This window comes from Dioscorea cayenensis, unplaced genomic scaffold, assembly GCF_009730915.1.
Source record: "Dioscorea cayenensis subsp. rotundata cultivar TDr96_F1 unplaced genomic scaffold, TDr96_F1_v2_PseudoChromosome.rev07_lg8_w22 25.fasta BLBR01000962.1, whole genome shotgun sequence".
NCBI lineage: Eukaryota > Viridiplantae > Streptophyta > Magnoliopsida > Dioscoreales > Dioscoreaceae > Dioscorea > Dioscorea cayenensis.
Genome location: NW_024087353.1, coordinates 75,090 through 84,110, shown reverse-complemented (window position 1 = coordinate 84,110; position 9,021 = coordinate 75,090). Strand labels below are relative to the sequence as shown.

General features: G+C 42.6%; 1 non-coding gene across 1 annotated transcript; it reads left to right on the top strand.

The window, feature by feature from the left end:
* Positions 1 to 4,936: 4,936 nt before the first annotated feature.
* LOC120255348 lies at positions 4,937 to 5,043 on the top strand. The gene has a single exon (XR_005534983.1). It is a non-coding gene; the product is annotated as a small nucleolar RNA R71 (small nucleolar RNA).
* The last annotated feature ends 3,978 nt before the right edge of the window (positions 5,044 to 9,021 follow it).

Sequence of the window (9,021 nt, the reverse complement as noted above, 5' to 3'; positions counted from 1 at the left end):
GAGTATTCCTTGTGGTTCCCCGGCAACGGCGCCAAAAACTTGATGAGTGTTCCGCAAGTGCACGGAGTCGTCAAGTAATACCTCTTGTGCGAGCACGAGAGGGTCGATTCCCCCGGGCCCAAGGATCTACCCTTACTTCCTCTTCGCTAATGTCTAGCCGATGCATTCGAAAGGTTTCTCTAATCTATTAATTTGAATAAGATAACTACAAGTGGAGACTAAAAATACGGAGAGGGGTATAAAATCGTGGGAAAGGAACGGTCACGGATGCGGATTCCCTAGGGGCTACTAAAGTGCACAGGATGCTAAGAATGTCATGCAATCGAAGGTTTGGACCTAGAGATTTCCTAGATTAGGTCAACCCGATGGTCACGCCATTGACCCCTAATCCGTATAAGTATTGACACGAATTTCTTCCGATCAAATCCTCATACGATTGCATTAACAAGTGGGGAAATCCCTAATTAGAGCCGGAACACAACTCGGGTCTAGCCCCTAATGGTGGAGGGGTGCATGAATCACCCGATGGTCACGGCGTATTCGCATCATGAATCCCTTCCAAACTTGGTGTGTCTAGTACAAGGGCGATGGTCACGCTACCAAGTACAACCCTAACAGCTTGGTTTACAGTAGTTCTCATGTAAGCAACACATCAAAAGCACCAAGAATGAATCTCAAAACACAACAATTGCAATAAACAAACTTAAATCATCCAAATACATGAAAGTTCACCCCTAAGGTTCACCCAGCATCCGTGACCTTGGGGTCTACTCGTCCCATACAAACAAATCCAAGCAACAAATCCATGCAAACAACTACAAAAAGGCATAATAAAAACTCCCTCAAACAATGGAAGAAGGAAGACAAGCCAAGCTAGGTGGAAAGGCTTCCACGGACGCCGCAATGGGGGCGGCTTCCCTCGCTCGCTCTACAAACTCCCAAAGAAGAGATCGATGAAGATCTAGCCAAATCCGAGCTTCTCCCTTAGATTTCCCTTCTCCAAAAACATGTAATCTTGCCTCTCAAAGATTGGTGAAAAATCGGCTTGAAGAACCCTCCCAAAAACTCCTCCCTCGCCCCTAGAAGAAATCAGCTCTTATATACCCCGTCAGTCCATGCGGGCTCCATGCGGGCGCATGGAGCCCGTGAAGCTCATGCACCAAATGCCCAAAAACCTCGCCGTGCTACAAAGTGCTCACACATGATTTTCGCCATGAATTTTTTTCTACAGTAGTTTTTGCTACAAGCATCGAGACTTGAGAATTCTCAAGAAACCTCACGGGCATCCATGCGGGCGCATGGAGCCCGTGAAACTCCCAGCCCAAAATGGTCGCAGCAGAAGAACAACGGCTCGCCATGCTGTCGCTACAGCTCGCTACAGACTGGGACCCCAAAAATGCCGCTTTTTGATGTCGAATTCATCCGATTTGCATTTTTTTGAGCATTGTTTGACCTCATTTAAGACCTGCAACACTCGAAATAACCAATTTAGACATAAAACGGGCATCAATTCGTTAACATGTTCACAATTAATACACGATTAATACATATAAAATACATACATTTAGGCGTTTATCAGTTGTCTCGGGTTATAACCTGGAGCTGCAATCAAAGAAAGAAAACAAATCAGAATGATGGAAGAATAGAAAAGTATGAAATAGAGCAAGTGATGAATAGCTAAAATATCAAAGTACAAATGCTTCTAAAATGTCTATTCCCCAGCAATGGCACTAAAACTTGACACACCCCATACGTGTGTGTACCGCAAGTTCACGGGTCGTCGAAGTAATAAAATACCCCGGTGAGTGGGTAGTTGAATCCATAGGGAATAGTTGTTCAGAAACACAAAATATTGTTATTTAGCTAGAGTGAAAACCAAGTTGTGATGTTGCTTCAAAATATCAATGCAAAGAAAAGTAAAAGAGAAAGGGAAAGCAAGAGGGGTAAGGAGAGGTAAACGAATGGTAAAATGGGATAGTTGGACAATGCTGACCCTAGGACTATTGTTTCAAGTCTAAGACTAGTATTTTATCTCCGAATTGATGTTTAATGAGTCATGGAGATCAAAAGACACATAGTCCCAAACCTAAGGTCAACCATGACTAGCCCTTTACACTATGCTCTAACAAAAATGGTTACTCTCAATGCCTCACACTGTATAGGACTGCTTGAAGCTCTAGGGATTCCAAGTGATAAACACTATTCCCTAATTTAGATCTAACCCTTTAGTCCAAGAGAAAGACCCTTAGTTATGATTAAGTCCCAGCACCAACGATTACTTCAACACTTCACTCTGTTGCTCACGTAACTAAGCTCCAGTGGAGTTTGTCGCTTAGGACTTCGCTTAGCCCCAGTAGGTACTCGGACAATGCTTATCTTAGGACTTCGCAATTTGACCCACTTGGTTCTCCAAGTCATGCAATGATGCAGTGTGGTGGCAAAGTGTGGCTTCAACTGACTGAAATCTCGTATCTGATAATTGAATGAATTTGGTCAAAGCCTTCTCTAAATTAGTCATCCGGTTCTTGATTAGTGCTTGTGTGTTAAGAATGTGAAGTGTTCTTTCCTTTCGATGAGCATTACTTTTATCACGTTTAAGCGCTAATACATGTGTATTTGTGTTCTTTTGTGCATGTAGGGTTGTGAAGCTAAGTATTAAGAAAAGAAGCCAAAAGTAGATCGTGAACGCACTATTTGGTAGAATCTTCGAAGGAACAAACGCGAAGACACAAGTGGGGCTCTAAGATACTTGAATGTGTGCCAACCTCCATGTATTCAAGCCATTACAATGAGTTGGAGGGACACGAAGGTAGTCACATTTGCGTATCCCAACGTGTGCATTGATAGCAAGATCTTCACCAAAGAGGCTTTTGATTGAAGAAGAGTTGAGATCTACGGTATAAACGTGTGCCTGTTTATGTTGCCACGATGAAAAATGTGTAATTGGGAGTGTTTCGGTAAAGTACTGTAGCAAGTTACTGAAGTAAATCACTACAGCAAGATAGTGTAGCAGTTAATGTTCACAATTGTCCGAAAATCAGATTTCCAGAGAATCCACACCGGCGTGTGAAAATTATCCATGCCCGTGTGGAAAATCCACAGGGGCGTGTGGATGTCAGATTCAAGCCCTATTTAAACCGCGATTCAGCCCGATTTTGGCGATCTTCTTTCCCCCTTCTCTCCAATGTTTCTCCATCTTTTGAGAGGCTTTTGGCACGTCTTTGGAGTGGGTCTCCGGATTCGATACCGCGCTTCGCTTGGAAGAAAGTTATTGGGGAGCTTTCGTCGGCACCGATCCGGTGAAGTGTGCCCTAGGCCGGACAAGGGAACCTTTGGAGAAGATGAGGCTACTCCACAAGAACATCGATATGAATACCGAGGGTGGTTTCTTATAGACTGCTTATCTTTACTTTCAATTTCATTGTTGATTGTATTGTGCTCCATGGAGAGCTAAACCCCATAGTGGGTACTTGGTTTTTGTAAACCATAGGATGTTATTGTTTCACTGACTTTCCATTATGCTTTCCTTAATTGATGCTTTTATTTGAGTTCCAATCTTGAATGCATGTTAAATGATTTCTCTCTTAGAGTGACACTAGGGTTGAGAGCCAATATTGGTCATCTTTGTAGATAGGTAACACGTCATGAGGGTTAGACAAAGCTAGATTGGAAAGGGTTGAGAGGGTGAGTCGAGAGGTAGCGAAGCGTCCCCTTTCCCCTTCGGTGTGATTTATCCTACCTCCATTTCCTAGAGTTCTTTGCGGTTACAATAGAGTGAAGTGCTAAGGGATGAACTCCGCTCGGGCTTAGTTGCGCGAGCAACAGTGTGAAACGTTGAAGTGGTCTTAGTATCTGTGGCTTAATTGTAATTAGGGGTCTTTCGCCTGGACCAAAGGATTAAATCTACACATAGGAATAGTGTTTATCACTTGGAATCCCTAGAACTCTATACAACTTTGTGTAGTGTGAGGTGTTGAGACTGAGTGATTTCTCCACCGGCATACAGTGTAGGGTTAGTCACGGTTGACCTTAGGTTTTGGACCGTGTGCTTTAGGATTTCCATGACTCATTGAGCATTAATTAGGAAGTATAATGGTAGGTCTTGCACTTGAAGCATAAGTCCTTGGGAGAGCATTGTCCGAGTACCCCACTTCTATCGATTGCCTTAGCTCTTACTAACTTGTGCCTCTCATTCTTGTTCCTTTTATTTCTATTTACATCACATCTTATCAACACAATCATTATTCATCTTCACTTTGTTAAGTAGCAATTTAGGTATTTTTATTCCCTACTCTCTGTGGATAAGATACCCTACTCACTTGGGATTTATTACTTCGACAAACCCATGCACTTACGGGTTACACGCAAGGGGCGTTGTGAGTTCTCTAACTCTGAAACTCTGTTCTCCATATTCAGGGCTTGTTGTTATTGTTGTTATCGGAAACCCGGTGGTACCATGGCCTTTTGTTGCCCTGGATTACTCCAAGAAAGGTTTTGGTGCCTCCTTCACCCGGGATTGTAGGTATTGCTATATGAATTTCCTTGACCCCTCATTACATTGCCTACAAAATCCACCTATTCCACTGAAGAAGTAGCACCAATAGCAATCGGGCAATCAGATGAATCATGTCCTCCCCCATATCCAGTGTAACTCATCACTGCCGCTAATCTAGGAGAAGTTTGAGTGTCTAACTTCTTACTCAAGGACTCAACCTTGGCTGCCAATGATGTAACTGCATCGATCTCATGAAGTCTGGCTATCTTCTTCTTGTCTCGTGTATTCCACTAATAATTGTTCATAGCCATCTCCTCAATGAGTTGTTGGCCTTCTTCGGGGGTTTTACTACCTAAAGTACCTCCTGCTGTAGCATCAAGTAATTGCTTTGTGCTTGGGTTCAAACCATTGTAGAATGTATAGATAATCATCCACTCGGGAAACCTATGCTGAGGACATTTCCACAGGAGATCCTTGAACCTATCCTATGTCTAAAAAAGAGACTCCAATTCCATTTGCACAAAATAGGATATTTCATTCTTGAGCTTCATAGATTTTACAGGAGAGAAATATCGAGCTAGGAAAGCTTCTACAATCTCCTCCGAAGTAGTGATCGATGCTTTAGATAATGAGTGTAACTGTTGCTTTGCTCTCCCCTTCAAGAAAAATGCGAAGGCCCTCAATTTGATGGCATTATCTGTGGCTCCATTAATCTTGAGCATGTCGTACACTTCTCGAAAATTCTCAATATAGTTGTTTGGATCCTCATCGGCCAAACCATTAAACTGTATCGACTGGTATAACATCTGGATAAAGCTTGGCTTGAGCTCAAAACTCTGAGCTGTAATCAGCGGCCTCACAATGCTAGATTGCATGCCAAGAACTACGTGTCTTACATAATCTGAGTGTGTCCTCTGCTGCTCATGTTGTTCTACCATATTTTCAGACCCTTCAACCTCTATCTCAACTTTATTTGTCCATTCTTGTACAAGTTCCTTTCCCCATCTATGAATTCTCCTTCAAATGTCTAGATCACCTTTAACTAATGTCGAAGGGTTGCCTCGTGTCATAACCCGAGTTGCAATCAAAAATGATGGAAGAATAGGAAAGTGTAAAATCGAACAAGTGATGAATAGTAAAAATAGTAAAGTGCAAATGCTTCTAAAAATACCTATTCCCATGTAGGCGCTAAAAAACATGACACACCCTTGTGTGTGTGTACTACAAGTGCACAGTTTATCGAGTAATAAAAATACCCGGTGAGTGGGTAGTCGAATCCATAGGGAATAGTTGTTCATAAACACTATGCCCTTTACACTATGCCCCAGCGGAATGGGATACTCTCGATGCCTCACATTGTATAGGACTGCTTGAAGCTCTTGGGATTCCAAGTGATAAACCCTATTCCCTAATATAGATCTAACCCTTTGGTCCAGGCGAAAGACCCCTAGTCACGATTAAGGCCCAGCACCAAGGATTACTTCAACACTCCACTCTGTTGCTCACGAATTAAGCCCAGTGGCATTTATCTCTTAGCACTTCACTCTATCATGACTGTAAAGAACTTTTGGAACATTGAAGTAGGATATATCACGTCGGAAGGAAAAGGGGGCGTTCCACTACCTCTCGACTCACCCTCTCAACCCTCTTCAATCTTGCGAAGTCTAATCCTAATGAAGTTGATACCCCTTCAAAGGATTACCTAGATAGATTCTCAACCCTAGTGTAACTCTAAGGAAAAATCTAATCAACCAACGTACATGATTGAAACTCAATTAAAACATCAGTTAAAGAAAACATAATGGAAGTCAATGAAACAAAATCATCCTAGGGTTTACAAGTCCAAGCTTCCACTAGGGGTTAGCTCTTCATGGAGCAATACAATATCAATGATAAAATCAAAGATAAATGCAAGCAATCCATAGAGAAAACCCCTTGTCGTCTGATAACGTCTCTTGCGTGTGACCCGCAAGTGCACGGGTTCGTCGAAGTAATAAATTCCCAGGTGAGTGGGATATCGTATCCATAGGGAATAGTGATCAGAAGCACCAAGATTGCTATTTAACTATGATGAAGATGAATCAATGATAGTGAGAATAAAATTCATGTGAAAGAACTAAAAGAAAATAAGAAAGAGAAGCACAATAAAATGAGAAAAAAGACAATCGATAGAAAGAGGGGCACTCGGACATTACTACCCCTAAGGTTATTGATTCAAGTGCAAGACCAACTATTATGTCTCCTCACTGATTCTTAATGAGTCGTGGAAATCCTAAAATACACGGTCCTAAACCTAAGGTCAACTGTGACTAACTCTACACTATGCCCCGACAGAGAAATTGCTCAGTCTCAACACCTCACACTGTATACAATTGCAAGAAGCTCTAGGGATTCCAAGTGATAAACCCTATTCCTATATGTAGATCTAACCCTTTGGTCCAGGCGAAAGACCCCTAGTCACAATTAAGCCTCAGATACTAAGGATTACTTCAACGCATCACTTTGTCGCTCGTGCAACTAAGCCCCAACGGAGTTTCTCTCTTAGCACTTCATTCTATTGTGATCGCAAAGAACTCTAGGAACATGGAGGTAGGATAAATCACACTGGAGGAGAAAGGGGATGCTCCACTACCTCTCGACTCACCCTTTCAACCCTCTCCAATCTAGCATTGTCTAACCCTCATGGTGTGTCACTCATCCACAAGGGCTACCAAGATGGACTCTCAACCTTAGTGTCACTCTAAGGGAGAAATAATTCGACAAGCATTCTGATTTCTTCCCTGCAAGTGTACGGGATCACCAAGTAATACCTCGTGTGAAGACACGAGGATCATATTCCACGGGGCTAAGATCTCCTATTACTCCTTCTCGAGCTATTATCTAGCCTAAGATCTTAAGTGAGGGGATTTACTCCACTAGATGCAATTAAAACTAAATACAAGATTACCAACAAATTAGAGAGAACAAGCAATGAGCAAGCAAGAAAATCAATGTAATGCAAATGCCTATGGATGTGGATCTCCTTGAGGGGTTATCATGAAACATGGATGATGATTAAAAGATGCAAGGGTAAATTGGACCAAGAGATTTCTAGATTAGAACAACCCCAATTTCTCGGCGATTGAACCCTAATCCCATATAAACGTTGATAGGAATTTCTTCCAAATCCACATTCCTACGATTGCATTAAGTACAAGGGAATCTCAAATAGGAGTAAACCTACTCTTCTTCGGCTTAACCTAACATGGAGGGCTACCAACACCGAATTTCTCGGCGTGATGATACAAGTCTCCCCATCTAATCCATTCGTGATCTAATATATGTGAGCAAGTGATAAGTGCTTGTGCGATAAGAATACGAAGTGTTCTTTCCTTGTGTTGAGAATTACTTTTCTCGGGTTTTTAACGCTAATATGTGTGTAGTTATGTTACTTTCATGCGGGTAGGGTTGTGAGGCGAATATGAAAGAAAGAAGCCAATGTGGAGTCGTAAATGCACCAATTTGGAGGAAATCTTGCTAAGGTTCAAGCGCAAGACACGAGTCGTCGGGATCGAGGATGCAGAATGTGTGCCAACCTTCTCATATTCAAGTTAGTATATAACCATTTGGAGGGGCACAAGGGGGTCACATTCAAGCATTCCGACTTGTGCATATAGAACAAGATCTCCACCAACATGTCCGTTATTGAAGAAGTAAAGCAATCCACGACGTAAACATGTGCCCGTTTGCATTACCTCAATAAAAGCATGGATTCGGGAGTATGTCGGGGCGGTATTGTAGTAGAGTCTCTGTAAAAATTGTAGCAAGAATCTCGTATGCTGACCTTTGTTCACGATCGGCCGGAAAAAGCAGGAAAAATTGAGAATCCACACGCTCGTGTGAAAAATCCACAGGGGCGCTCACACGGACGTGTGGATTCCCGATTCTAGCCCTTTAAAAGCCGATTTAAGCGCCCGATTTCGACATTTTTCTTCATCTTTTCCCCAACTTGAGAGGAGCTGCGGCTGGGGTTTTGAGAGGTATTGGCTAGGGGTGTGGAGAGGTTCTACGGCTCTCGACATCGCCAAGCACCGTTTGGAAGAAGGTTAGTGGGAGAGCTTTCGTCGGCACCGATTCGACGAGGTGTATCCTAGGCCGGGCAAAGGGACCCTTATGACGAGAATCGGACTCTCCACAAGACTATGGCCATGACTAATGAGGGGGTTTTCTATGGATGCTTTGTTTTTGCATTTGATTTCATTGATTGTATCTAGCTCCATGGAGAGCTAAACCCTAGTGGGTACTTGGGTATTTGTGAACCCTAGGGTGTATTCATTTCATTGTATCTCTTTATTATGCTTTCAATTAATTGATGTTTATTGTGAGTTCCAATCTTGTATGCTTGATTATATGAATACTCCCCTAGAGTGACACTATGGCTGTGAGTTCTTCTTGGTAACTCTTATGAGTGAGTGACACGCTATGAGAGTTAGAGAAAGCTAGATTGGAGAGGGTTGAGAGGGTGAGTCGAGAGGTAGCGGAGCATC